General features: G+C 41.8%; 1 protein-coding gene across 39 annotated transcripts in view; it reads left to right on the top strand.

Moving 5' to 3' along the window:
• Positions 1-25,910, top strand: part of LOC112214694 (receptor-type tyrosine-protein phosphatase delta) — a 905,847-nt gene that overhangs the window by 197,103 nt on the left and 682,834 nt on the right. For all 39 annotated transcript variants that reach the window (XM_042298333.1, XM_042298345.1, XM_042298336.1 and 36 more), the window contains exon 5: positions 21,918-21,991. The gene's annotated coding sequence lies outside the window, so the exon portion shown is untranslated. The remainder of the gene's footprint in view (positions 1-21,917; positions 21,992-25,910) is intronic.

Consider the following 25,910-nt stretch of genomic DNA (forward strand, 5'->3'; position numbering starts at 1 on the left):
TCCACCCTCTGGCACTCTTTCATTCTCCACCCTCTGGCACTCTTTCATTCTCCACCCTCTATGGCACTCTTTCATTCTCCACCCTCTATGGCACTCTTTCATTCTCCACCCTCTGGCACTCTTTCATTCTCCACCCTTTATGGCACTCTTTCATTCTCCACCCTCTGGCACTCTTTCCTTCTCCACCCTCTCTTGCTCTCTCTCTTTATAGCCCTCCCTCTCACATCAGTTGTCTTTCTGAAATCAATAATCAGTGTGCATGGTCGCCAAAGACAACTCACCTGTGATGCTGAATAAATTTACTGGGAGTCATCCAAGCCTTGGTCATCACGCACGCACGCACACACGCACGCATACACACATACAGGGTTGGGGAGTAACGGATTACATGTAATCCGTTACATATAAGAGTTTACAAAAAACAGTAATATTGTAATCAGATTACAGAAACTTTTGAAAACTAGATGATTACTTTGAGGATTATTTTTAAATTGAGAAAGGATGTTTTCTGAAAAAAATATTTGACACTTCTCTGTTTTCTCAATGACATTCAAATCAGCATTGAAAATAAGGTGCAAGTTTAAGTTTGTTCCACCTGAGTGAGTCTGACCGCAAGTCAGAGACCACTATGATGACACACCAAATGTGTTTGATGGATCGCGGGAAAAGATCATGAATAGGGTTTTGTAGGCTACAGTCCAAGCTACAGTGCCTTGCGAAAGTATTCGGCCCCCTTGAACTTTGCAACCTTTTGCCACATTTCAGGCTTCAAACATAAAGATATAAAACTGTATTTTTTTGTGAAGAATCAAAAGGTCGCAAAGTTCAAGGGGGCCGAATACTTTCGCAAGGCACTGTATGTCTTCCAATGGTACGACTGCTGTCTGCATCCAAAGATTATCCAACTTGATTAAACACTTGGAGGTCAGGATGACAGCAGTGGTGTAGTCTAAGGCGATACGGATATTATTGATATCTACATAGCACATTGATGTGAATCACACTGCTGCTCTCATTTAGCTATTTGCGCCTTATGGATCGTGGTTGTTGTGGATGTCTGTTCACAAATCTAAATGTGTATTTCAACCCAGTAATGGTTGAATTCAAGAAATTTAAGCTGCCTATCAATCATTGTTTTTGAAACCAGTGGAGAGCCAGTGCCATGCGCTCTTTCAACAGCTGCATAGTGCGGATCCCAGTCTATGGAACAACAGCTGCATAGTGCAGATCCCAGCCTATGGAACAACAGCTGCATAGTGCGGATCCCAGCCTATGGAACAACAGCTGCATAGTGCGGATCCCAGCCTATGGAACAACAGCTGCATAGTGCAGATCCCAGCCTATGGAACAACAGCTGCATAGTGCGGATCCCAGCCTATGGAACAACAGCTGCATAGTGCGGATCCCAGCCTATGGAATAAAAGTGGGGCTTTTATTGCTCAATCTAATTCATGATGATAAAAAATAAATCCATAGGCCAAATGGACACATGCTTAAACTCAAACACCTTTGTTAGACATAAAGGGGCAATCTGTAGTTGCTATATCAATTTATGGACTTATAAATGATATATATTAATGTAAAGATATCATTTAATTGTATTATTATATGTAGTAGAAAGCGATGGGTTAGAAGAAGCCTACATAACCAACCCATGAAGTAAAAATATTACATCCATATATGGCCAGCTATGTAAACTTTAACATTGATTTATCCTGCAATAGATGTCGTACAATTGGTAACATTCATTTGTGCCTACTTCTAATGCCTCTTACGGGGAAAGTAATCTACAATTATGGGGAAAGTAATCTACAAATAACTGAATGTAATCAGATTACATTACTGAGTTTGGGTCATCCAAAGTTATATTACTGATTACAATTCTGGACAGATAACTAGTAACTATGATGGATTCCATTTAGAAAGTAACCTATCCAACCCTGCACACACTCCATACTCGATGGCCGATGATGGAAGAAAAGAGACTCTTCTCCCTCTCCCATTCCATCCATCCTCTCCCTTTTCCTTCCTTTCACTCCTTCATTCCATTCCCGCCTTCTTAAGCTCACCTCCTCCGAGTCATTTAGATTTCTCCTAGGTGGTGAAAATGTACTGTGAACTTACAGCTGAGGTTTTAAGCTGATGAATAGCTTTCATTGAACATGAATACATTTAGGGACTGAGATTGGTCAGCTCCTTCTCCCTGATGATCATCCTGAGTCGGCTCGAGAATGTGTTCAGCATTAAAATGCACCAAAGGAAACAAAATGCATAGTTGCGATTAAGGGAAAACGAAGGGAATTGAGACACCTAGGCTTGTCTGCTGGCTAGAACATATGATGTTCAGCTCTGGAAAGGATGTGTTTTCAAAGAAAGAAGGGTTTAATGAACATGCAGATTTAATTGCGCTGCTCATGATGACTCAGTGGGTTGTTTGGGTTTAAAGACTGACGAGGCAATTAAGAGTCATGCAACCCATTTATAATCTAGTCTGGTTCTGTTGTTACAGGTTTCCCCTTTAATCATTCTAACACACGTGCGCGCACACACACACACGCCAGTGAAATAAAAATAGCAGACGTAAACAGGGGTCACATGCTCCCTGCTCTATCCCCCTCCCCACACACACACACTGCCGTCAGAGTATCGGGGTTGTTAATCTAGCCTTCCATAAACCACCCTCTTTATTTATCCTCTTCCAAAGTAAAGCCACTGACAACAAATCTCCCAAAGTGAGGCACCATCAGCACCATTGACCTTCCCATCCCTCACCCGGCACATCGGCCGCGTTCGATCAATCTGAATGGCTCACCGGTACTAATCTTCTTGAGGCCGGCGGAAGGTAACAGTATTTCACCGTTCAATCTGGTGCAATTACCCTCAAAATGAACACGTTTTCGAAAAGCTGCAGAAGCACTGACCTTCTTGTTACAAATAAGTCGGGGGCATAAAGAAACGTGTCCCAAGGAAGTGTACCAGATGAGTAAACAGCCATTTGTAATGAAGATGTGCTGTCCCCAGATACATACCCTGTTAACAGTGGGGGAAAGTACTTAAGTAAAAATACTTTGAAGTACTACTTAAGTAGTTTTTTGGAATGCCTTTACTTTACTATTTATACTTTTGACAACTTTTACTTTTACTTCACTACATTCCTAATAAAATGTACTTTTTACTCCTTTCATTTTCCCTAACACCCACTCATTACATTTTGAATGCTTAGCCTGACAAGAAATTGGTCCAAGTCACGTACTTATCAAGAGAACATCCCTGGTCATCCCTACTGCCTCTGATCTGGTGGACTCACTAAACGTAAATGCTTTGTTCATAAATTATGTTGGAGTGTTGGAGTGTGCCCCTAGCTATCCGTAAATAACAAAAACAAAATGTCTGGTTTGCTTAATATAAACCGTTTGAAATTATTTTTACTTTTACTTTTGATACTTATGTTTAAAGTAGTGTTCATTTACTCTGATACAGCCAAATACTTTTATACTTTTACTCAAGTAGTATTTTGCTGGGTGACTTTCGCTTTTACTTGAGTAATTTTCTATTAAGTAATCTTTACTTTTACTCAAGTATGACAATTAGGTACTTTTTCCACCACTGCCTGTTAAGCACAGCTCCGTTTCAATCAGAGTTTGAGAGAAGGAGGAGCGACCCAAGGGAACTGGATGCACCTGAGAGTACCATGAACGCCAATGGAAGGACAGGCCTATCAATAAAGAGGATGGTGTTGAGTGAAAGGCTGTATCAGAGTAAATGAACACTACTGACAAACAGTAACCATACAACAACTCAATAAAGGGGTACTATGCTATATAGAGCACAATAGCGTGTAATGTTTGGTCAAGAGACTGAAATAATGGCAGACCAATATTTTTAAAGAACTTCCTAGGCCTGACTGCTGAACCATACTTTTGAGCCACTAAGAGCCAATATCATCTTAGCAAGAAGTACATGTTTAAAGCATCATGTAGAAAATGCCTTCTGGGAAGATTAGCACAGCAGTTACAACCACATCTCGAGATGGGATCACATCACGCTGAAATTGAATAATGAAACGCAGTGTAATTGCTTTGATATTTAGCTGTGGTAATTAGTGTAGATATCATTTTTACCCCACACCCTACATGCTATACTACAGATAGTGGTGAGTTCGACCTAGGCTATGTCTTTGCCATAAGGAAGAGTGAAGCAGCAGTGGGTGATGGATCTTTGAAGATGGAAGCCAGTGGAGCATGGTCAGACCTCGTCATCACTTTCCTTTGAACTATTTTGGAGGATATTTTGGGGAGGCTTCCCTTAGATATCCTTGGAGTCTTAGGTTCATATCCTCAACAAAAAAAAAACGGCAACAATAGAAATCAATTAGCAAAATGAGGGAATGAAATTTTTTTTGTGTGTCATCCTTTTTGGCAAGCTGAGCTAAAAAGGATTTGAATTGTTGACAAAGCTTTTCAAATGTGTAGAAAGCACCCTCTGAGATCTTAAATGGGCTTTTTTGCTTATTTCCATCTGACAATTTCCCTTTGGTCAATATGGAGTAAATCAGGCAAACTCCCAAATCAGAGAATGATCTTCACTACTGGGCAGGTTTTTGGGGCTAAGTCTTTAGAGGGGAACGGCTGCCTGCCTGCCATTCAAATACACTGAAGTGGTCTGCTCCAGCAAGGCTAGAGGGAAAGCGACAGCCACTTAGCCGGTCCCCCAGCTACCAGTCGCATTCCTTAGCCCTTATCTAAAGTGACAAGAGGAATCCTCCAGCTCGCTCCTCTCCCCTCCGCCCACAGCTCAGTCCTGCATTATTTCTCTATGAACCAGCAGCACTAACTCATGTCCCCCCCTTAACCCCCTTATAAATATGCTAACGGAGATGATGGCATTGCTAGAAATTCAGGTGTGTGAGTCGTGCACTCGTTGGGATGTTTTTTTAATAATTTTTTTTACTATTTTGATCATATTTGCAATAGATGCCCTTGGACAAGCTCAGATATGAGTGTTGATCAGAATATTACAGTTTTGAAGTGTCTTAAGGGGTCTCTCACACCGTAGCAGGTCCACACATCACCTAAGTGATACCAGTAGAGTAGATGCACTTTAGAAGAGATGCGGTGACAAAATGTCGACAAATTAATACAATCGGATACCGTAATGATTTATTGGGGCGGCAGGTAGCCTAGTGGTTAGAGCGTTGGGTCAGTAACCCGAAAGGTTGCTGGAGCAAATCCCAGAGCTGACAAGGTAAAAATCTGTAGTTCTGCCCCTGAGCAAGGCAGTTGACCCACTGTTCCCTGGGCGCCGAAGACGTGGATGTCAATTAAGGCAGCCCCTTGCTCCTCTCTGATTCAGAGGGGTTGGGTTAAATGCGGAAGACATTTCAGTTGAAGGCATTCAGTTGTACAACTGACTAGGTTTCCCCCTGTCCCTACCACAGCTAATGTACTGTTTGTATTGAAGTGCTGTGCCATATCACAGATGCTTCCCATACATCTAATATAATCCCAAAGATGCATACTGTATTTACAGTATATTACTTGGAGAGCACCCTTACTTGCTGATTTATCACACGAAACACAATGGGGCGGTTTCTCGTACACAGAATAAGCCTAGTCCTGGACTAAAATGCCGCCAGCTCATTGGAGAATCTGTACAGGAAACCGCTCCAAAATGTCCCCCTCTCATACATCCTTTACATCCTGGCGGCGACCCCACTCTCCGAGAGTGTCTCAGGGGGAGTTGGGATATGCAAAAACACATTTCCAATTCCCACTTGTATTAATACACACTTGTACACCAACAAAATTATTATTATTATTATGATTTCTCGGTAAACTGTTAGCAATACGCTGTATCTCGAATAATCATATAAATCATGAAATCAATTACACACGACACAACACATTGCACAAACACAAACATGAGGACCAAAGTAACTTGCATACATTGCTTTGACTTCACACAGTATGTACAGTGGGAATATATCAAGGGTGTTCATGTGCAGACAGTTCGTTTCTCCTTGGTGAGAGAAACCGCTGCCATTATTTTTAGAACTACGTTTGTTTCTCATTGCTAAGCGCAAACCAGCCTCATTTCTCTCCGCTCAATTTAAGCATGTATTAATTGGGGTGAGACCCTCGGGATTAGAGTCAGTTGGGTAGTATTCATTAGTTAAGGCTTAGCCTGCGAATGCAAAATAAGAAATGATTGAAACAAATTTTGCTGTAAACAACAAAGAGCAGGCTTCTCCCCTGCGAGCGGCCGATTGTTTGTGTGATCGCCTCGCTCTCTACCGAAATAAAAGGAAGAGCTCCTTCTAATGAACACGGGAAGCTATCCTTACTGCAAAATCAATAGTGACTCGCTCCTTTAAAGCTCTAAACTTCGCGCCTTTGATGCTCTCGAATACATTACCGCTGCAAACTGGGGCACCAGCACTACCCAGCAATAAGCACACAACTCCACACCGCAGGCTCCCTCCTTATCATCCCTCGCTTTTTCCTCCCTCCGCCCCACACTCTCCCCATCCACCACCTACTACTACTACAGTTAGAGCGTTCTGCCTGGTGTGTCCTAGATGCTTTATTACCCAGATTAGGATTCACGCTCTGGGAATTCATCACGTTACACTTTTAGTCCAGACCTCAATAAAGCTGGAAAGAGTGCACATGGCAGGGGCCATCGAGTAAAAAGATTGTGAAGGTGCAGAAAGGTCAGCAGAGCTCATAGGGCCCATCCCAAAAAGGCAGCCTATTCCCTGTATAGTGCTCAAACAAGCAAATCAATTGTAAAAGCTTTAACAAGAGCCAGGTATTTTGTTTAATTTGAAAACAGTATAACATGTTGTATTTCAGTCATCCCACCCCACCTTACCTTTGACCTCCTGACAGCAAATTCAAAAAGTAGTGCACTATAGAGGGAATAGGATGCCATTTGGATCACAGGCACTCTCTCTCTGTCTCTTTCACAGGCACACGAGGGCATGCACACACACGGACACAAACTCACAGACATCCAATTTTAAGTGTATAAGTTATACTTTGGGTTTGATACATGTGTTAAATAAATACAAAGACACTGAATGCAGTATGTTATGCTGTATTACCCCTGTAACCCAATACATTAATTTAATATCTGCTATTGTGGATCTATCCCTTTGTGTGCGTGTGTGTGTGTGTGTGTGTGTGTGTGTGTGTGTGTGTGTGTGTGTGTGTGTGTGTGTGTGTGTGTGTGTGTGTGTGTTTTCAATAGCATGCAATAGCGATGAAATCTTGTGTGTGTACAAAAATGTACAATAGTGATGAAAGCATTTTACATTAAAATGTTAAATAGCTTGTCAGGAGGTGCTATTGTGTTTTTTTGCTTCTGTATTACATATTGGGTTCTAGTGGGGTTTTGATTGTCAGGTGCACAGTAGATTTAGTGCACTTCCGTTTGGGTATTAACGCTTTGTGTACAAGCTCTCACATATATAATATATTTACATTATTCCTGAACCACAATTGATGGCATTATTGTTTATTTGTATAGTTTTTTTTTTAAATGACTAATAGACAAACTACATTTTACTGCTGTAACAGTTTGGAAGGGAGTTTAGAGTTAAGGCATCCATCTTAAACACGACTCTCCTGAGTGTCTGTAAGTGGTTATGAATATGTCATCCCCATATGGCGTGATGCGGCCACATTGGTGTTATGTCATCGTCACTACCCACGGTACCATTCTGGACTGGCGACGGGTTTGTTACGTAATGGATTTTTCTACCCTCTGTGCAGATTTGAATGACAAAATACCAAGATATTAGATTTGAAGCAAAGAGGATGGATTTTGATCTCTATGTACCCATTAACTAATTGGGAGGCATTGTACGCATGTACAAAAAGGAAATGAGGGGAGCGCTAGCCTCTTGATGTAGCCTCTTGGCGAGAAACAGACTCAAAATGAGACAGACTGACCCTGTGAAGAGACTATTCCCATGTGACTATTCACACAGCTTTTTATTGGCAGCTTTAAGTGTAAGTTGGCAATTTATGACTTAAAAAGGTACTTTAGAGTGGTTTTGTCTTGCCAAAAAAAACTAAATGTATAGCTATGAAAAAGAGTCCCTTTAATATCTGACTGTCTGTCATCTAGTTATGACAATTAAATACATTGACGTTGATTTGGATTTTAAGGAGATTTTTGCCTTTCAATGTGTGGGCTTTGTTTGGGAAGTATCTGATTGAACTTTTTCTGTACACAATTTATGCTATGAATATTTGACATTCAACTCCAGTTAAGCAGCTTGAAGTTTTACTCCAATTATTATTAATCTTAAATGTCTATAAATTCAGACATTTTAGTCTTGATGTTGGAAATTGTCTTTTTTTTTAAAGAATCATTTGATTTCCAAAACGGTCAGTCTGCCAGTTTTTTTGTTATGGCTGCCCTTGTCATTTTGCTTAATGACAGTGACACTGTAAATCGGCAATCACAATGCATCGGCAATCACAATGCCTCGGCAATCACAATGCATCGGCAATCACAATGCATCGGCAATCACAATGCCTCGGCAATCACAATGCATCGGCAATCACAGCACAAATCATGTTTGTCATTCTAACAAATGAGGGAAGACTAAACCGTGTAATTGGACAGAGAGAAACAGGGAGAAAATACACACTGGGATCCAAAATGATTCACACCTTTGATAAAGATGAGCAGTAATGGCTGTATAAAAGAAATAATTCAAATACTGAGCTATATTGCATGCTCTATATTATTTTTTACTAATACAATAGCTCAGAGAAAGAGATTCTGTTTAACAAGTAATTAAAAACATATCTCGAAAAGGTAAGGTTCAAAATTATTGACACCCCTAAAGATTATTTTTAAATACAGTTTAATATTTGGTCCCTTATTCCTAGTACGCAATGACTACATCAAGCTTATGAATACATTTGCAGTTCATTTTGGTTGTTTCAGATTATTTTGTGTCCAATAGAAATTAATGAGAAATAATTTATTGTGTCACTTTTATTATAAAAAAGAATAGAATATGTTCGTAAACAAGTCTACATTAATGTGGATGCTACCATGATTATGGATCATTCTGAATGAATCGTAAATATGAAGTAAGTGGGGAAATACACACACATTATTAGTATTTAGGAGATGGTCTATACATCTGGAATAGTCAGTGATGAAGAGGTGAATACCCTTAATTAATGCAAATGCTTCCGTTTGGAATCAACCATCTTATTGTCATTCACTTCAATCCAAATGGACAATTAATAACTGACATTGGCTGTCCGTACTGGTAGCTTACTACCTCCTGTACAGAAAAATCTTATCATCATGATGGTGTAATGTCAGTTCTCAACAGCTGACATCATCTGTCTGTGATGAGAGTGAACATAGGAAGATGGATGGGGGGGGTTAAAAGAAAGTGTTACTACTTTAAATAACACTGAAAGATATTCCCTCATCCCTAGAATTGTCTCTGGTGCCTCCCAATGGCTCTTGTGATAACACAAACATTGGGATGCCTCAGCATGTTCTTCTCTGCTCTTTGAATGGTAGCTGCTCTTTCCCTTTGGCTCTGGGAATTGGGCTTCCGTCTAAAAAGGCTATTTGATTTTGATATTTTTGTTATGCTAGGGGAGGACGTTCCCCCCTAAGGAAAGGAGGCTTCCTTTGAAACACTCTGTTTTGAATCAACTTTCCCCCGATTAAAGAGGCTGTACGAAGGTTTAGTGGGTATTGTTTACCTCAGAGTTTTGCTTGAGTATTTATCATATACTGTACACACATGGTATAATATAGATTTAACCAAACACAGTAACACTTTATTTGGATAGTCCATCTGTAGATGCTCTACAGAATATCAGTAACATTTCAACTAACTATTTACTAACCCTAGCCCATAACCCTTATCCTAACCCTAAACTAACCCCTTACCTTCTTCCTTACTCTAAACTTAACCCTTATCCTAACCCTTATTCTAATCCTTACCCTAACCGTAACCAAGTAAAGTGTGACCAAACACAATCATTTTTAATTTCTGGGCAATATTTCAGTCCATTTAGGGGACCCCTTTTTGTCCCGAAGGCAAAAGTTCTGAATAACCTCTTTAACTCTTTTTCATCTATTGTTCTTAGATAACCATAGAAAAATGTTAGGTAAATTCAATACTTTGCCCATGTTCAAATATAGAAATCTACATACACTGTTATTATCTGCCAGATTGCAGTTTGAATGCAAGCTAGAGAGCCACGTGTGTTCAGCTCAAGCCCCACATCCATTTGGTAACACGTTTCTAATGCTGTAAATACATCATGGAGCAACCGCCAGTGCATTCTAGTTTTGCCGCGGGCACGTTGTGGTAAATGTTGTACAGTCAATGATGTTGGCCGACATACGGAATGCAGGATTTGCTCCAGTACCTGGACAAATGCTTCTAGTATTCATCCCATTCAGAAAAAACACGGCTGACCTAAGAAAAAAAACAGTGTCCTTTTTTAAAATCATGATGGAAATGGAACAACTGAGGTCAAGATGACAAATGGAGCCACACCAAAATAAGGACCGACGGCGGGCTTCGCTAAAGGAACGCGACGAGGAGACTGCGCCAATGAGCAACTATTTATTCTCTGAGAAGCTAATCAGAGAGTGGGAGAAGTAATTCCGATCGGAGCATTGTCATTCCGGGCTAATCCCTCATCACGGTATTTCATCAGGTTTTGGCATTTGGCTATCGCGTTAATTAAGCACTGGTGCTCCCCTCCACTCGACTGGACCTGGCATTAGTAATCGCAAAAGGTGATAATGAGAAATCGGCACCGCTTTCAAATATCATCTCACTTTCATATTTTCATTCCCCTTGTGTCTGTTTGTCCCTCTGTCCCTCGTATCTTCCTCCCGCTTCCATCACTCCCCAGCCAACGCCCTTCTCTTGTGTGTGTGTATATATATATATATGTATATATATATATAGTCCATCATGGTGATGCGGGGAGGTAGTACCTTCCACTCCATCACAGGTCCCAGATCAGATCCCATGAAGCGCACCGCTCTTGACCTTACCTGCCTATGGCTCTGTGTAATTGGGCATCGGAGCAGAGGCAGCCTGTCTCACCCTCCCTTCTTCATTCCCTCCCAACTCCTAATCACAAGAACAGGAGTGTGTCGCTCAGTACGTTATCCTCCCTCTCTCCCTCCCTCCATTCTCCTAATCACAAGAACAGGAGTGTGTCGCTCAGTACGTTATCCTCCCTCTCTCCCTCCCTCCCTTCTCCTAGTCACAAGATTAGAGAGAGAGAGAGAGAGCAAGAGAGAGAATGATGACTAGGTAGAGGAAGACAATGGGGCACATTCATTTCTATGAAATGTTTCACATTGCCGATCCCCTTCTCCTGTCCCATAATGCACCTGGTTTTGAACATGACAACACACTGTGTTAGGGTCTTGGTCGTTCCATTCTCCTATACCATGAATGGAAAACAGTGCCTAAAAAACTAGTTAGAGGTTTGAGGCATTGTAAATCACTCGTATTATGTTGTTAGTTTCCTGTTAATTTGACCTTTTCAAAATCATCTGCTCAGGAATCATTCATCTGGAATGAAGATGCTGTACAGTTCTATTGTAAAACTATTGTTAAAGTGGTTGTGGAATTAACATTCTTTCAGTGCAAAATTCCTATGATCTTGATATCATAAAATAGGCGTATGTATAACAACCATGAGTGTATAGAATATCACTCACTTAAAAAAGAAAGACACTGATTGTGTGTGAATGATGCATGATGGGTATTGTACACGGTCTATCTTATTCATGTATACATCTTCACAGCTTTTTGTTTTCTTTTATGAAGATTCAATGTTGAATAAAAAAGACCATGCGAAGACTGATAAACACACACAGCCTGTGAAATATTCAAGTCTTGTCCTACTTACACAGACTCTGCTGCATCCAGAGCCACAGTTCCATGTGTTTTGTGTGATATACCGGGAGGCGGCGCTGGCTCGTGAGACCCGATTGGCGCATACATTACGAGTCAAATATAATTTTTGGAAGCAGAGTAAACATACTAAGTTTGCCATCTTTAAAATGTGTCGAGAAACACAGTCAATTGACAAGGGCCAGACAAAAATAGACCAAAAGTGTTACCGCCTCTCTTAGCGCTGTGTGAGTTTTGGCATTCGCCGTCTCTTGCCTGTCTGTTGATGCCGTCTCAAGTCCGACAAGGAGAATGCGGAAATCGTTTGAAGTTTGTTCCCCGGAACCTTCTATCATCCGCCCGAGGATATTTGTCAAGTTGTTCCACCTTTCTGAGTCGCGTCTAATGGAGAAAAGATAACACATTTATGTCTATTTGGTGTTGATGTGTTGACGTATGTATTCCAGGGTTGTGTGAAGCAGACTGGTAAAGGTAGCAAATTTGTCTGGCCTTGTTTTTTTGGCACTGGTTGGCACGAAAGTGGGCCAAGCACTTGATTCGAGTCCAAGTCATGACAAGGAACACTTCATCAGTCTTCCCCTCTGACTGGTCTGTCTCTCTTTCTCTCTTTTTTTGTATCTCCCCCTCTCTCTTTCCCTCCGTCACTTTCTCTCGCTCTTCCTCTAGGGCTCTTTTCCTCCCTCCCTCTCACTTTGTCTCCCCCTCTCACTTTCTCCCTCACATTCTCATGCTCTCTTCCTCTCTCCCTCTTAATTTGACACTTGGTCTCTCTCCTCTCACTCACACTCCCTTTCTTACTAACTCAACATTAAACAGGTTTCTAAGCTCGAGCTCAAGCTTGGTCCCTTTCAGACAATTTTTCTGATCTCAGTGCGGTTCGCTTATTTATTTGTGCAGTGTGAACACTCCAAAGGAACTCAGACCCCTCAAAGAGCCCCTGAAACAAACCGGGACCATCTCGAGAGGTGGTCTGAGTTCGGTTTGCTTCAATTCCACAGTCCAGTTCCCTTTTTAAGGACAATGTGAACACAAAACTCCCCAGGTTTGTTTGTTATTATTCCCGCACCACACACTAGACTAATGCAACACCGTTTCGCCTGCCATAAACCCTCACGTTGGTGCCACAAAATAAAAAGAAATGTGTGCTGTTTTTGGATATTGATTAGCGATTGTCAAGGATGCACAGAAATCCCAAAAGAGTTTTTAGTTCAGATAATTTGTTTGCAATATGTGATCTATAGGCTAAGAGCTTCATAAGCTGTTTATTGATTGTGGGGTTTGAATAGTGTGAGAAGACAATATATTTAGTGAGAATCACAATATAGGGTATAAAATATTTTCTAGCTCTTAAAGGGGCAGTAGCCACTCGGCACAGTGGTCTAAGGCACTGCATCTCAGTGTTTGAGGCGTCACTACAGACACCCTGGTTCAATTCCAGGCTGTTTCACAACCGGCTGTGATTGAGCAGTGCACAATTGGGCCAGTGTTGTCTGGGTTTGGCCGGTGTAGGCAGTCATTGTAAATAAGAATTTGTTCTTTGTTCTTAACTGACATGCCTAATTAAATAAAGGTTAAATTATATAGTGTATATTTTTTTTAAATGACAAATATTCGGCAGTCATTCTATTGCTATTTATTCTGTTGATTACAAGATCACAAGATCGGAAAGCTAGATATACCTACTTACATTTTGGAAGCTAATAAGATTCTGATGGAATGGCTTGTAAAAACCCAGAGTGCATGTTGGAAAAAATATCTTGGTTCCTTTCTTTACAAAAAAATGTTTTACCCCCCCTTTTTCATGGTATCCAAATGTTAGTAGTTACTATCTTGTCTCATCGCTACAACTCGGGAGAGATGAAGGTCGAAAGCCATGCTTTCCTCCGAAACCCAACCCAACCAAGCCGCACCGCTTCTTAACACAGCGCACATCCAACCTGGAAGCCAGCCGCACCAATGTGTCAGGGGAAACACTGTGCACTTGGCAGCCTGGTTAGCATGCACTGCACCCGGCCCACCACAGGAGTCGCTAGTGCACAATGAGACAAGGATATCCCTACCAGCCAAACCCTCCCTAACCCAGACGACGCTAGGCATATTATGCATCGCCCCATGGACCTCCCGGACACAGCCGGCTGTGACAGAGCCTGGGCGCAAACCCAGAGTCTCTGGTGGCACAGCTAGCACTGCAATGCAGTGCCTTAGACCACTGCGCCAAACATAGCAATGTGAATACAAAGAGAACCGGGTTCTTTAGCTTCTTTTCTTTTTTACCCCGGAGTTCACTTTAAAGAGGACTGAAATTCTTTTAAAAGGACTATATGTGAAAATGCCCTAAACCTCTTATTTCATTGGTTAATTAAACCCACTCTCTCACATGATTAAGACAAGGCTACTGAGACTCATCAAGCCCCAGGACAGGGAGTGAGTGATAATATGAAAGCGAGAGAGCGATGTAGAAAGAGAGAGAAAGAGGGTAATAAATAGAGAGAGAGAGTGTAAGAGAGAGAGGGTGAGAGAGAGAGAGAGAGAGAGAGAGAGGGTGAGAGAAAAGGAGTGGGAGAGGGGGAGAGAACTTCGGAAAGGGATTCAGCTATGTTGTTACCCATCCTTTTTTGCAAGAGGGTTCTCGTCAGAGTATTTTTAAGTGGTCTCGTCTCCATTGTTCTCCTTGTTTTTGCCTAATTCTGTTAGATAACTCTCTCTCTATCTCCCTCGCTCTCTCCCTCCTCCGCTCCCCCTGCCCACTCAGCAAACGGCTAGTCTTCTGCTCTTTATTTCTAAAAGAGTGGTGTGACTAACACACACACTCTCACACGCACACACACACACACACACACACACACACACAGCTAAGATCTGTCCTTTCCTTAGGTGTGGGAGAAATGTGCTGCTTGGAACAGGCTAATTTGTTATTGAGAGGGATGAGCGTGGCCGGGAGCCAAGACAATGGGGTAGTGAATAGTGAGGCTGCCAGGTTACACCCAGGTTACACATCATCTTGTTTTTGCACACAGGTACTCATACAGTAAACACGCGTGCGCACACACATCAGTATAGGAAATACTCATATGGAAAATCTATTTGCACACATACAAATGTACATCACGCATGCATATGGGATGCATACGCATGCGTCGGTGCGGCAGGGTAGCCTAGTGGTTAGAGCGTTGGACTAGTACCGGAAGGTTGCAAGTTCAAATCTCCGAGCTGACAAGGTACAAATCTGTTGTTCTACCCCTGAACAGGCAGTTAACCCACTGTTCCTAGGCCGTCATTGAAAATAAGAATGTGTTCTTAACTGACTTGCCTAGTTAAATAAAGGTAAAATTAAAAAAATAATAATAATTAAATATACACACTCAATTATTTACACAGAAGCACCAGTGTGTCTGTTCACACTGCTATGCTTTATCTTGGCCTGGTCGCAGTTGTAAATGAGAACTTGTTCTCAACTAGCCTACCTGGTTAAATAAAGGTGAAATAAAAATATAAAAAACAGTTTGACTGCCTGTCACTTATGTGCAACTGTTATCTGTCTAACATGACATATGCACACACAAAAAAATGTTGATTAACACCTAAAGATTCACAAACACATTATGAAATCATTCAACCATGGACATAATAACATTTGTCCATTACATTGTAGATACCAGTCACTCTTTACTCTTGTCTTTCAATCTACTCCCAAGTTTTCAGCTGATAAGTGCCTCCATCTCTGTACAGATGAGATGTTTGTCTTTCACTTTCATGCCGAGTGTGAGGTGATGCAACTCATCAACCCTTCCCTGTAACAGCTAAGAGCAGGAGTGCTCCTCAACAGCACCGTATCACAACCCAGAATCTCCCACTACTGGATCTGAAAACCCATTATCCAATTCCCACATGTCTGAGCCCCTTTGATTTACATGAGGACAAATCCAAACGAGAACGAGTGAGTTGAGCGCTCGGTTACAGATATACAGTCCCTTTTTTCAGAGGAGACTAGAGAGAGGAGGATAGTTATCGCAGGTGAGGTGAGGCAGTCACGTTCCAGTGCCTTCCCAGGCCCCAAAGTGGGTCACAGGAGTGCAAGGTGACATTCTTGGAACAACAGCACAGACTAGTGGAGGTGGTGAGCTACTACATGTAAACAACTGTGTGTGTGTGTGTACATTTGCATGTGCACATTAATTATCCTGCTCGGAATTTGCATGACCCAAAAACGCCCTACCTATCCAAGTTCCTCATAAATCAAACACAGTCCTATACCCAGCCGGTTCGGTTCCTTTGTCAAGCGAAGGTAATAAATTGATCCCCAGACGGCTAATAAGCAGTGGCATGGGGCAGCGACTTCCCAGGATTTATGCTGCTTCAAGTAGCTTTATATAGATTTTTCAAAACAAATCTATTTCCTTTTTTCAGGGTACTCCCAGAGCTCAAGAGATTTGAAAGGGGGTAGACTTTGGGTTTGATGACTCAGAGGGGTAATGCATTAGGACAATAGGGGGATGGAGGAGGAAAGCCTATGAGGAAGGAAAGAATAATAACTGAATTATGACAGTGTTTGATTGAATCACGTGTTTTCAATATCACTCAATCTATGGATTGAAGCACATTCTTGGGCAGAGTTCCAATTCTATCACACTGCAAAATTATTTACTTCCTTGTCTCCTTCCTTCCTTCCTTCCTTGATTCCTTCATGATCACTGATCTAAAAATAGCATATGCGTGTAAACAATATCCCAGACCCCCTATGCAGTCACTTTACCTGTCAGTGGTCGTGAAGGAAAGGAGACAGCGGAGAGGTAGCTTTCTGAACAGCTTTGCATCTCACGTGCCAGAGCGAAGCCTTTTAGAGGAAACTGAAACAGTCTTCTTTATGACATAGGTGATATTATGACAGGAAATTGTCTTTTAAAGAATATGATCCACGATATCATCTTCTGCAAAGTTGACTGGAAAAGAAAGAGGGAGTGAAGAGATAGAGAGAGAGCAAGAGCGAGAGATGGAAGAGAAAGTGAGAACGGAATGGGATGTTGAGTTTCGGAATGGTATGTTGAGAGCCCCGATGCCAGACAGCCGTGCCCTCCTGTCCTTTATCTAATACCTCTGCTTTGGCCTTAATGTGTTTTCCCTTCTTTTTCTTTTTCTCTCTCTCTCTCTCTCTCTCTCTCTCTCTCTCTCTCTGTGCTGAAAGCAGGCGTGCCAATGTGACATTTGAATGATTGAGATCACGTTGGCTGAGTGGATTATGATCCCCTTTTGGGAGTGTGGTCTTAAGCCCTGATGGAGAACTCTTGCTGATGGAAATTTTATGGACGGAAGGGGAGGTGGGAAAGTGATGGTATCAAAGCTCCCACCACCCCTTCCTCCTTTTATCTGGTCGGTAACACAACTCTCAGAGGTGGGATGCCCCATCGGCGCTAGTTAATCCCTACGTTCTGGGAATGGGGGAGCGAGAGAAAGAGGGGGAGCGAGAGAGAGAGATGGAGAAAAGCACAGGGATAGATCGAGGTAGAGGTGCTCGGCTGAAGCGTGCCGCTACATCGGGAGGGGGCTAAGGGATGCAAGCTGCCAACAGAGCAGCGAGCTGCCTTTTTAAACGTCAGATGAGATCAAATCAAAGAGCTAGCCTTTTGTACCGTGCTGTTATCGCCTTACCTTGGAGATAAAGCTATATACATCAGCAGGCCTTGAGCAGCACATTGTCCAATTCACACAAGTATGCCTAGGGATGCAGGTTGTCAAATACTTACCGGAGGACATTTTAATTCAAAGGAATTAAGCCTAACATCTGGTGTGTGTGAGTGTCCGTGTGTCCGTGTGTGTCCGTGTGTGTGTGTGTGTGTGTGTGTGTGTGTGTTGTGACCAGGTGTACAAAATACACTCCCTTCATTTAGAGGAAGTTGTGAAGGCATTGTCCCCACAATACTACAGCACTATTATCAGTTTGCCTACTGAACAGAAGCCAATGCCATCCGTATTGTCTGTTCAATTCAGATCATTATGTGTCCAGTCACAATTGTGTGCCGTGCAATCTCTGAAAGCTAGAGATCTCATTTGACGGGTGGGCACATACAGGTGTGATACAACCATATTAATCAGGATCTCTAAGATATTTAAGCTGCACATCACTCTACTTTCCACCCAAGTCCTTGTATTTCCCAGTTCTCATTTCTCATGAATGACGTTGAGCATCAACAGCGGAACTAACCTCATTGATGTCCATTGATCTGACGTGTGATTCACAGAATCCTACTAGATTTAAATGTTTATGACGTAGTCGTGCGCCACAGAGCCAGCTGTCGGGGGTGAAAACCGGGGGAGAGAAACCAACTCCTTCCTTTCCTCTGCTTGCTTTCATAGACTTGTTTGAGCAGAGCGCTGACAAGCAAGCCTAAGTTTCTGACAGAATGGTGTCAGCTAAAACTGTGATGTTTCCGCTCTCACAAGTGAATACCGTTCGTTGCACCTGCTGCTGGCAACACAGCTCAGCACAGCTCAGTCAGGCTGTTTGCAACTCTGTGTTGTAATTAGATGTTTTTGGTAGTGCTAGGGATAATGGATATGTTATTTGGTAGTGTAAGCATAAATGGAAGCTAAGCGGGTGTTTGGGTGTTTGCAGTAGTACTTGTGATCACCCTGGGATGTTTGTATCTAACTACAGTATGACAATATAATGTTTGTTTTACTTGATTGTCATTGAAGTCAAAGGGATATTTGACTCTATACTCCAATCTCCTTTGTCATTATAATCAGAATGTCATCAATGGATAATCTTGAGCATCCTTCTATTCGATTCATATGTATCTGCAATAAACTTGAATTATGATGTTGGTTTCCTTGAGTTGTTTGAGATTTAACTCTGCATGACGGGCAGCCCGGAACGTTAAAGTGCCTTTAGCGCTAACATTATTTTGATGCAGTCTCCCTTTGCCTACTTGCTACATAAAAACCAACCATCCTCGTTTCATATTCAGCATCCCATCTCATGTTTGTCGAAGCCTGATAGCGCCATAACGTCTACACCTAGTGGGTGGCGGACAGCGTTTTATTGTAAATTACAGACGTTTATGACCGTGGGGATCGGCTAACCCCACGGTTAAACAACCATCAGAATGGTGAAAAAAAACGGTCCTCCGTCTTTTTGACCATATTTGTTCGCTTGACCTGCCTTTTTCGACGTGTACTAGGATATGAGCATTTGATTAACCTTCCTTCTCCCCTCACAGTGGTTTTTATGAGCTGACCCCAGTGCTTCAGCGTTACTTACAGTTATGGGAAGGTCATAAATGTGGGATTTATGTTTCAGGTGTGGTTGGGAATGCTAGTACTTTCTGTCAGAAATAGAGTAGACATAGTCTCTGTGTGGTCTGCCGCATACGTAATGTGCTGTGTGTGTGTGTGTGTGTGTGTGTGTGTGTGTGTGGTTCTTGATGACTGACTGCTTTCAAGCTGTTTGTCTCCTAAGATGAAAGTATTGTACTTCTGTCTGTGTTCAGAGACATATTCTATACATTTTGCATCAGGGGTATATATATATATATATATATATATATATACACACAGTAGTCCTAGTTATGTTCCATAGCCACTGTTATCAGTAGATAAAACATGTTTTACAAATTGAGATAAAGATGTTGCACAGCCAAGTAAAGAGGCTATCCACCTTTCTTCACCTGGGGTGTATTTACGAGGAGCCAAACAGAAGAAAACAGGTCAAAAAAGGGGAGGATTTACCTTAACTTGACCAATAAGCAACTCTCATTTTGTTGCAAAATGTTGTTTATTTGTTGTTTTTGTTTTTTTACATTGTGAACTAATGAATACACCCCTGCTTTTCTATATTGATTGTGATGTGTTTGCGAAACTCTACTGTTTTCAGCAACTCCGAAACACATAAATTACTTCTCTATTCTTTCAAATGACTTGCAACTCTGAGACACAAAGTCTTTGTGACTCTGAGGCTATCCTAATAGGGACACCGTACTGTCATCATATGGACCATGAGTTGGCAATGGTTTCTGTTTAAAGGAGATAGCTATAGAAACCTGGGTCCAGATTCACAATTCATAGATTCACAGTCTTAAGAAGACATTTCTTCTAATCTGCCCACTATAGACTTATGAGGAGAGTTAAGCAATGTTGCTATTCCTCAATAAAGTTATTGGAAATGTTCTTAAGTTTTTTCCAATGTTTCTTCCTATGAAAAAAGATTGGAAGAAATAGGATTCTTGAAAATAATATTTAAGGATTTCTTCTTGGAAATGTACTTAACTTTAGGACAGCTAAACCCTTGTCTTGTGACGAATGGATACTTCTGAAACCATTAACGTTTTCTTGCTCCGGCCCACAGACACAGTTGGCTATCGGACATTTAAACACAGCAAGAAAACTAATTACATGCGCATTATCTAGCTAGCTAGTAATTAACAATATATTACAATATTCTAGAAGTGTTAAATATCTAGCATTAGCTCGTCAATTTGCAAAGAAGAACTTGGCTAATGTTAACGTTGTTAGCTATGTTGGCTAATGTCGTTACATGTTAGCTAGCTAGCTATCTAACTTACTGGTCGTGCAGTCCCTCTGCCACTGTCTTTCCTATCATGACAACACCTTCTCCTCTAGTTGGTCCACATGAATGGTGAAGTTCTTAGGAAAGATATTTACTTAAGTTCCTAAAAAAAACTATGAATTCCTAAGAACATTTTGAGGAATTGCACTTACGAACAATCTTATGAACTTCTTATTTTGTTCCTTAAACTTCTTATGTTTTCTTTTCGGAAGTAGTGTTTTGTGAATCCGGCCCCTGTACTTTTCAGCACTGCGCCTATCTGCTATCACATTGCTACGGTATCAGCTAACACAATGCTGTGACACCTTACAACACAAGCCTACCAGCTCATAGTTCTGAACTACACTATTTTGGTGCTGAAATTATGGGTGTTTTAATTGCTATAGACAGGAGATCATTAGCATAACTTCTTGGGTGGCTGGAGCCATGTTTCTCTATGTCATTAAGCTAATTATACAAGCTAATTAATCAGTATGCTCCAATGCTGGGCGCGAGAAGCACACTCTGCCACTCCTTGTTGGCTTGAATAATGAAGGAAGTGATTTTTAGAAATCTTTAGAACCTACTTTGATCTTTTGGAGAGTAAACAGATGATTTTGCATATTAAAGTACTGGTAAAATAGACTGAAGGCTCGGTGTGGGTAGAACACAAAGGACACAATACAAGCCGGGACTGAATTATTCCCCACCATTTGGTGTGTGACCGAGCGTGTGTGTGAGTGTGTGTGTCGTTGGTGAGGAAGAGCTCTCTCTCTGGTCCTCCAGGGCTCGTCCGTGTTCCTTTACTTCCCCATTATCTCCCAGCTGTCGATCGCTACGCGGCTGAAGACAAATCAATTAAGACTACTCACAGACAGAGGGTGAGACGGAGAGAGGAAGAGAGAAAGGATGACACTGAGAATGGAGAGACTGTGTGAATGTGTTAGAGAGAGAGAGAGTGAGTTGGGGCTGTGCTTGTTTACAAACCAACAAACAATGCAAATAACAGTGACTGTACAGTATATGGAGAAAACTCACTATATAAATATTTGTGCAGGTATTTTGGGCGGACACCGTAATAAACTTAACCATCCTTCCTATCGTCATCCTGCTCTAAACTGGCATAGGATCTTTCTATTTTGGTGTGCTCTACAATCAGTGAAGCAATGAACTTCAGTATTCATGTTTACTTGGTCAATAGTATTTGGTTGTGTCTCAAATGTCACCCTGTTCCCTACAAAGTGCACTACTTGACCAGGGCCCATAGGGAATATGGGATGCAGCCTGTGTGTGGCATTGACAGCCTCCCCATGAAGATGTCACAGATGATCATATTGCCACATCTATTGTCATCACATGGTTGGTTCTCAGTGGGTATTAACATTGACAGTCGTTTAGTGATGTCACCTAAATCCTTACAATCATCTTCTTTTCCAGGGAAATTCCGAGGAGTTCAGATTCTTTCATTCCTTCTGGTCCGAGGCAGCATTGGTATCAAGTGTTCCTAACAGGTAAGAGCTATGCAGATCAATGATACATTCTCTTCAACCAAATTAGCTTTATACTACGCTGAATAAAATGTGACCAACCACCTGGATTCGGTCATATTTATCAACACTGCAGTTGAGGTACAATGGGAAAGTAATTCTGCTTTGAAAGTTGATAAACTTGTAACCCCACTTTTGAGAAAATGGCCCATGAATGTTTTGGTACACCTACTGGAGAGTTTTGTCTACACCCATTCAGCATTGTTCACACCCTCTTAAGCCTTAGCCACACCCATCTCTTTAAGGATTCACATATGTGACTCGTTTCAGGAAACTAGGCATATGTCGCACATCACTACTTCACAGGAGAGGCATTTGTACGTAAACTTTTTTTTAAATCAAAATGCGTTTTTTGGCAGAAATGCCTTCTGGAACATGTGAACTTTCATGTGACTTAATAACAAACTTGGATGCCAACTGTAAATACAAACAAAATAAAAAATGATGAGCCTGGTTGGTTTAGCCATGATTGGTTGAGATAATTAATGGGCTGGACATGCCGAGAGAGGTAGGTAATCCTTTCTAACACAGATTTTTTGAAAGATATATCGTAGAACTGCACAGTGTTGCACTCAAATTTCTGTAGGACAATAGTTTTGAAATCAGTGGAATGCCTGGTGGAATTAGAGTATGATAGCTAAGGAGATGCAGAAAATTCTGGCATTTGATTGCTAATATGCAGAGGGAGTCGAAAATAGAACACAGAATGTGGTTGTATTAAACACCTGTCTACATCTATAAACTACGAGCAACCATGGCATTCATGACAGAGGGAGAAGCCTCCATCAAATCAAATCACATTTTATTTGTCACATACACATGGTTAGCAGATGTTAATGCGAGTGTAGCGAAATGCTTGTGCTTCTAGTTCCGACAATGCAGTATTAACCAACAAGTAATCTAACTAACAATTCCAAAACTACTGTCTTATACACACAAGTGTAGGGGGATAAAGAATATGTACATAAAGATATATGAATGAGTGATGGTACAGAGCGGCATAGGCAAGATACAGTAGATGGTATCGAGTACAGTATATACATATGAGATGAGTATGTAAACAACGTGGCATAGTTGAAGTGGCTAGTGATACATGTATTACATAAAGATGCAGTAGATGATATAGAGTACAGTATATGCGTATACATATGAGATGAATAATGTAGGGTATGTAAACATTATATTAGGTAGCATTGTTTAAAGTGGCTAGTGATATATTTTACATAATTTCCCATCAATTCCCATTATAAAAGTGGCTGGAGTTGGGTCAGTGTGTTGGCAGCAGCCACTCAATGTTAGTGGTGGCTGTTTAACAGTCTGATGGCCTTGAGATAGAAGCTGTTTTTCAGTCTCTCGGTCCCAGCTTTGATGCACCTGTACTGACCTCGCCTTCTGGATGATAGCGGGGTGAACAGGCAGTGATCTTCATGGCCTTCCTGTAACATCGGGTGGTGTAGGTGTCCTGGAGGGCAGGTAGTTTGCCCCCGGTGATGCGTTGTGCAGACCTCACTACCCTCTGGAGAGCCTTACGGTTGTGGGCGAAGCAGTTGCCGTACCAGGCGGTGATACAGCCCGCCAGGATGCTCTCGATTGTGCATCTGTAGAAGTTTGTGAGTGCTTTTGGTGACAATCCCAATTTCTTCAGCGTCCTGAGGTTGAAGAGGCGCTGCTGCGCCTTCTTCACGATGCTGTCTGTGTGGGTGGACCAATTCAGTTTGTCTGTGATGTGTACTTAACTTAGGAACTTAAAACTTGCTACCCTCTCCACTACTTTTCCATCGATGTGGATAGGGGGGTGTTCCCTCTGCTGTTTCCTGAAGTCCACAATCATCTCCTTAGTTTTGTTGACGTTGAGTGTGAGGTTATTTTCCTGACACCACACTCCGAGGGCCCTCACCTCCTCCCTGTAGGCTGTCTCGTCGTTGTTGGTAATCAAGCCTACCACTGTTGTGTCGTCCGCAAACTTGATGATTGAGTTGGAGGCGTGCGTGGCCACGCAGTCGTGGGTGAACAGGAAGTACAGGAGAGGGCTCAGAACACACCCTTGTGGGGCCCCAGTGTTGAGGATCAGCGGGGTGGAGATGTTGTTGCCTACCCTCACCACCTGGGGGCGGCCCGTCAGGAAGTACAGTACCCAGTTGCACAGGGCGGGGTCGAGACCCAGGGTCTCGAGCTTGATGACGAGCTTGGAGTGTACTATGGTGTATAAGGGTAAGATGCTTTTGATGCTACATTTTCAGATATTACACCATTCAATTTTTTTCAGAAAGTTGTTTTCATTTCAGGTTAAAGCGTACTGTTAGCTAGCTGGCTGGCTCACTAGGTGACGATACCTATGTGTATGAGCCATTTGCATTGCTAGTTATAGCCTAATGTTAGCTAGCCAGCTAACATTGAACCTAGTTGGTTTGTTACCTGCAGATTCATGCAGGGTAGTAATGTTATGAGTTGGGATTATGGTTCAGTGCTTAGCTAGCTAACTAGCTACATGTCTAAACAAAAGACTCCACTATGCAAGTAACCATTTCAATAGAATGTTCATTATGTTACTGCGACAACTTTCGATAGACGTAGCTAATACATTTGCTCTGGCTATCTACTCCGATTTCAGAGCATTCTTGTCTGAGTGTGCCATAGTGCAGAATAACTGAGGAATTTATGAACGCTCAACACCCGTTGAATATGTCCAGTGTCAGTAAACATTGGCAAAAAAGCATAATTAAATTGATGCCAGCAGCACAGTTAGAGTTAACCACGCTCTAGATAACAAAACAGCCTAACCGGCTCTGCTAGGGCGAGTAAAATGGTCAGAGTAAGCTGTTCTCTCATTTGTGTCTGGAAGTAGCTAGTTTCACAGGCCAGCTCATAGCCTGTGGCAAAAATGAGGGGACGCGAACAACAGGTATAGGCCATTTCAATTTTTTTCCTTATTGTAAGCAAAACTATTAACTTTAAACTAAGAAAAAGGAATGAGGTGTGGAAGTATCATAATGTAAGGTGTATGTAAAGTACATGGATGCGTGAATCTGTGTGTGTGAATGACTGAGTGAAAACTATGCAAAACTACAAAAGAACAAACAAAACAGGTTCATACCTGGAGGAGCAGAGAGAGAGAGAGAGAGAGGTGATTAGTGACAGTTTAAATAGTCTGATCCCAGGTAACTCCAATCACTAACGACCATCCTCTGCCCACAGGAGGAACCGCCCCTGCAATGCAGAGGAGGAGCCGTGACACTAGCAACCTAGCCAACATTAGCCAATTACATTCGGTGCTTGATTGCTTTTGTTAGGTCAGAACACTCGGATCAACTCTACTCCTCCGTCAGAGCGTCTAGTGTGCGCTCTGAATGCTCCGAGAGTGGAATGCTCTCAATTTACGAACGGACAATCTGACAACGCTCTGAGATTACGAACTTTGAGTGCACTCTGGCACTCCAGATAGAATTTACGAACCCATAGTATAAACCAGCCTTCTGTCTTGAAATCTTTGGTTGTTTAGTACATGGCCTCACATGTGAATCCTTAAAGAGATGGGTGGGGCTAAAGCTTAAGAGGGTGTGAACGATGCTGAATGGGTGTAGACAAAGAAGAGCTCTCCAGTAGGTGTACCGTTTTCTCAAAAGTTGATCCATGCCCCTACCTTCAGATCCACGCCCCTATCATCTTTCAAAGCATAATTACTCTCCCATTGTTCCTCATCTGTAGTGTGTGATATACAATTTTGTAGCTCTGAGTCTCTACTTTTATCCAATGTAAAAAAACACCATTAAAAATGTTGCTTACATAGGACCAAATCGAGCCGGCCAGTCACATTAGAGGCCATGTGCTAAACAGAGTGAAGAAGGTAATGTAGTTAACAACCAAATATTTTAAGAATAAAAGT

This window comes from Oncorhynchus tshawytscha, linkage group LG15, assembly GCF_018296145.1.
Source record: "Oncorhynchus tshawytscha isolate Ot180627B linkage group LG15, Otsh_v2.0, whole genome shotgun sequence".
NCBI classification, from domain to species: Eukaryota; Metazoa; Chordata; class Actinopteri; order Salmoniformes; family Salmonidae; genus Oncorhynchus; species Oncorhynchus tshawytscha.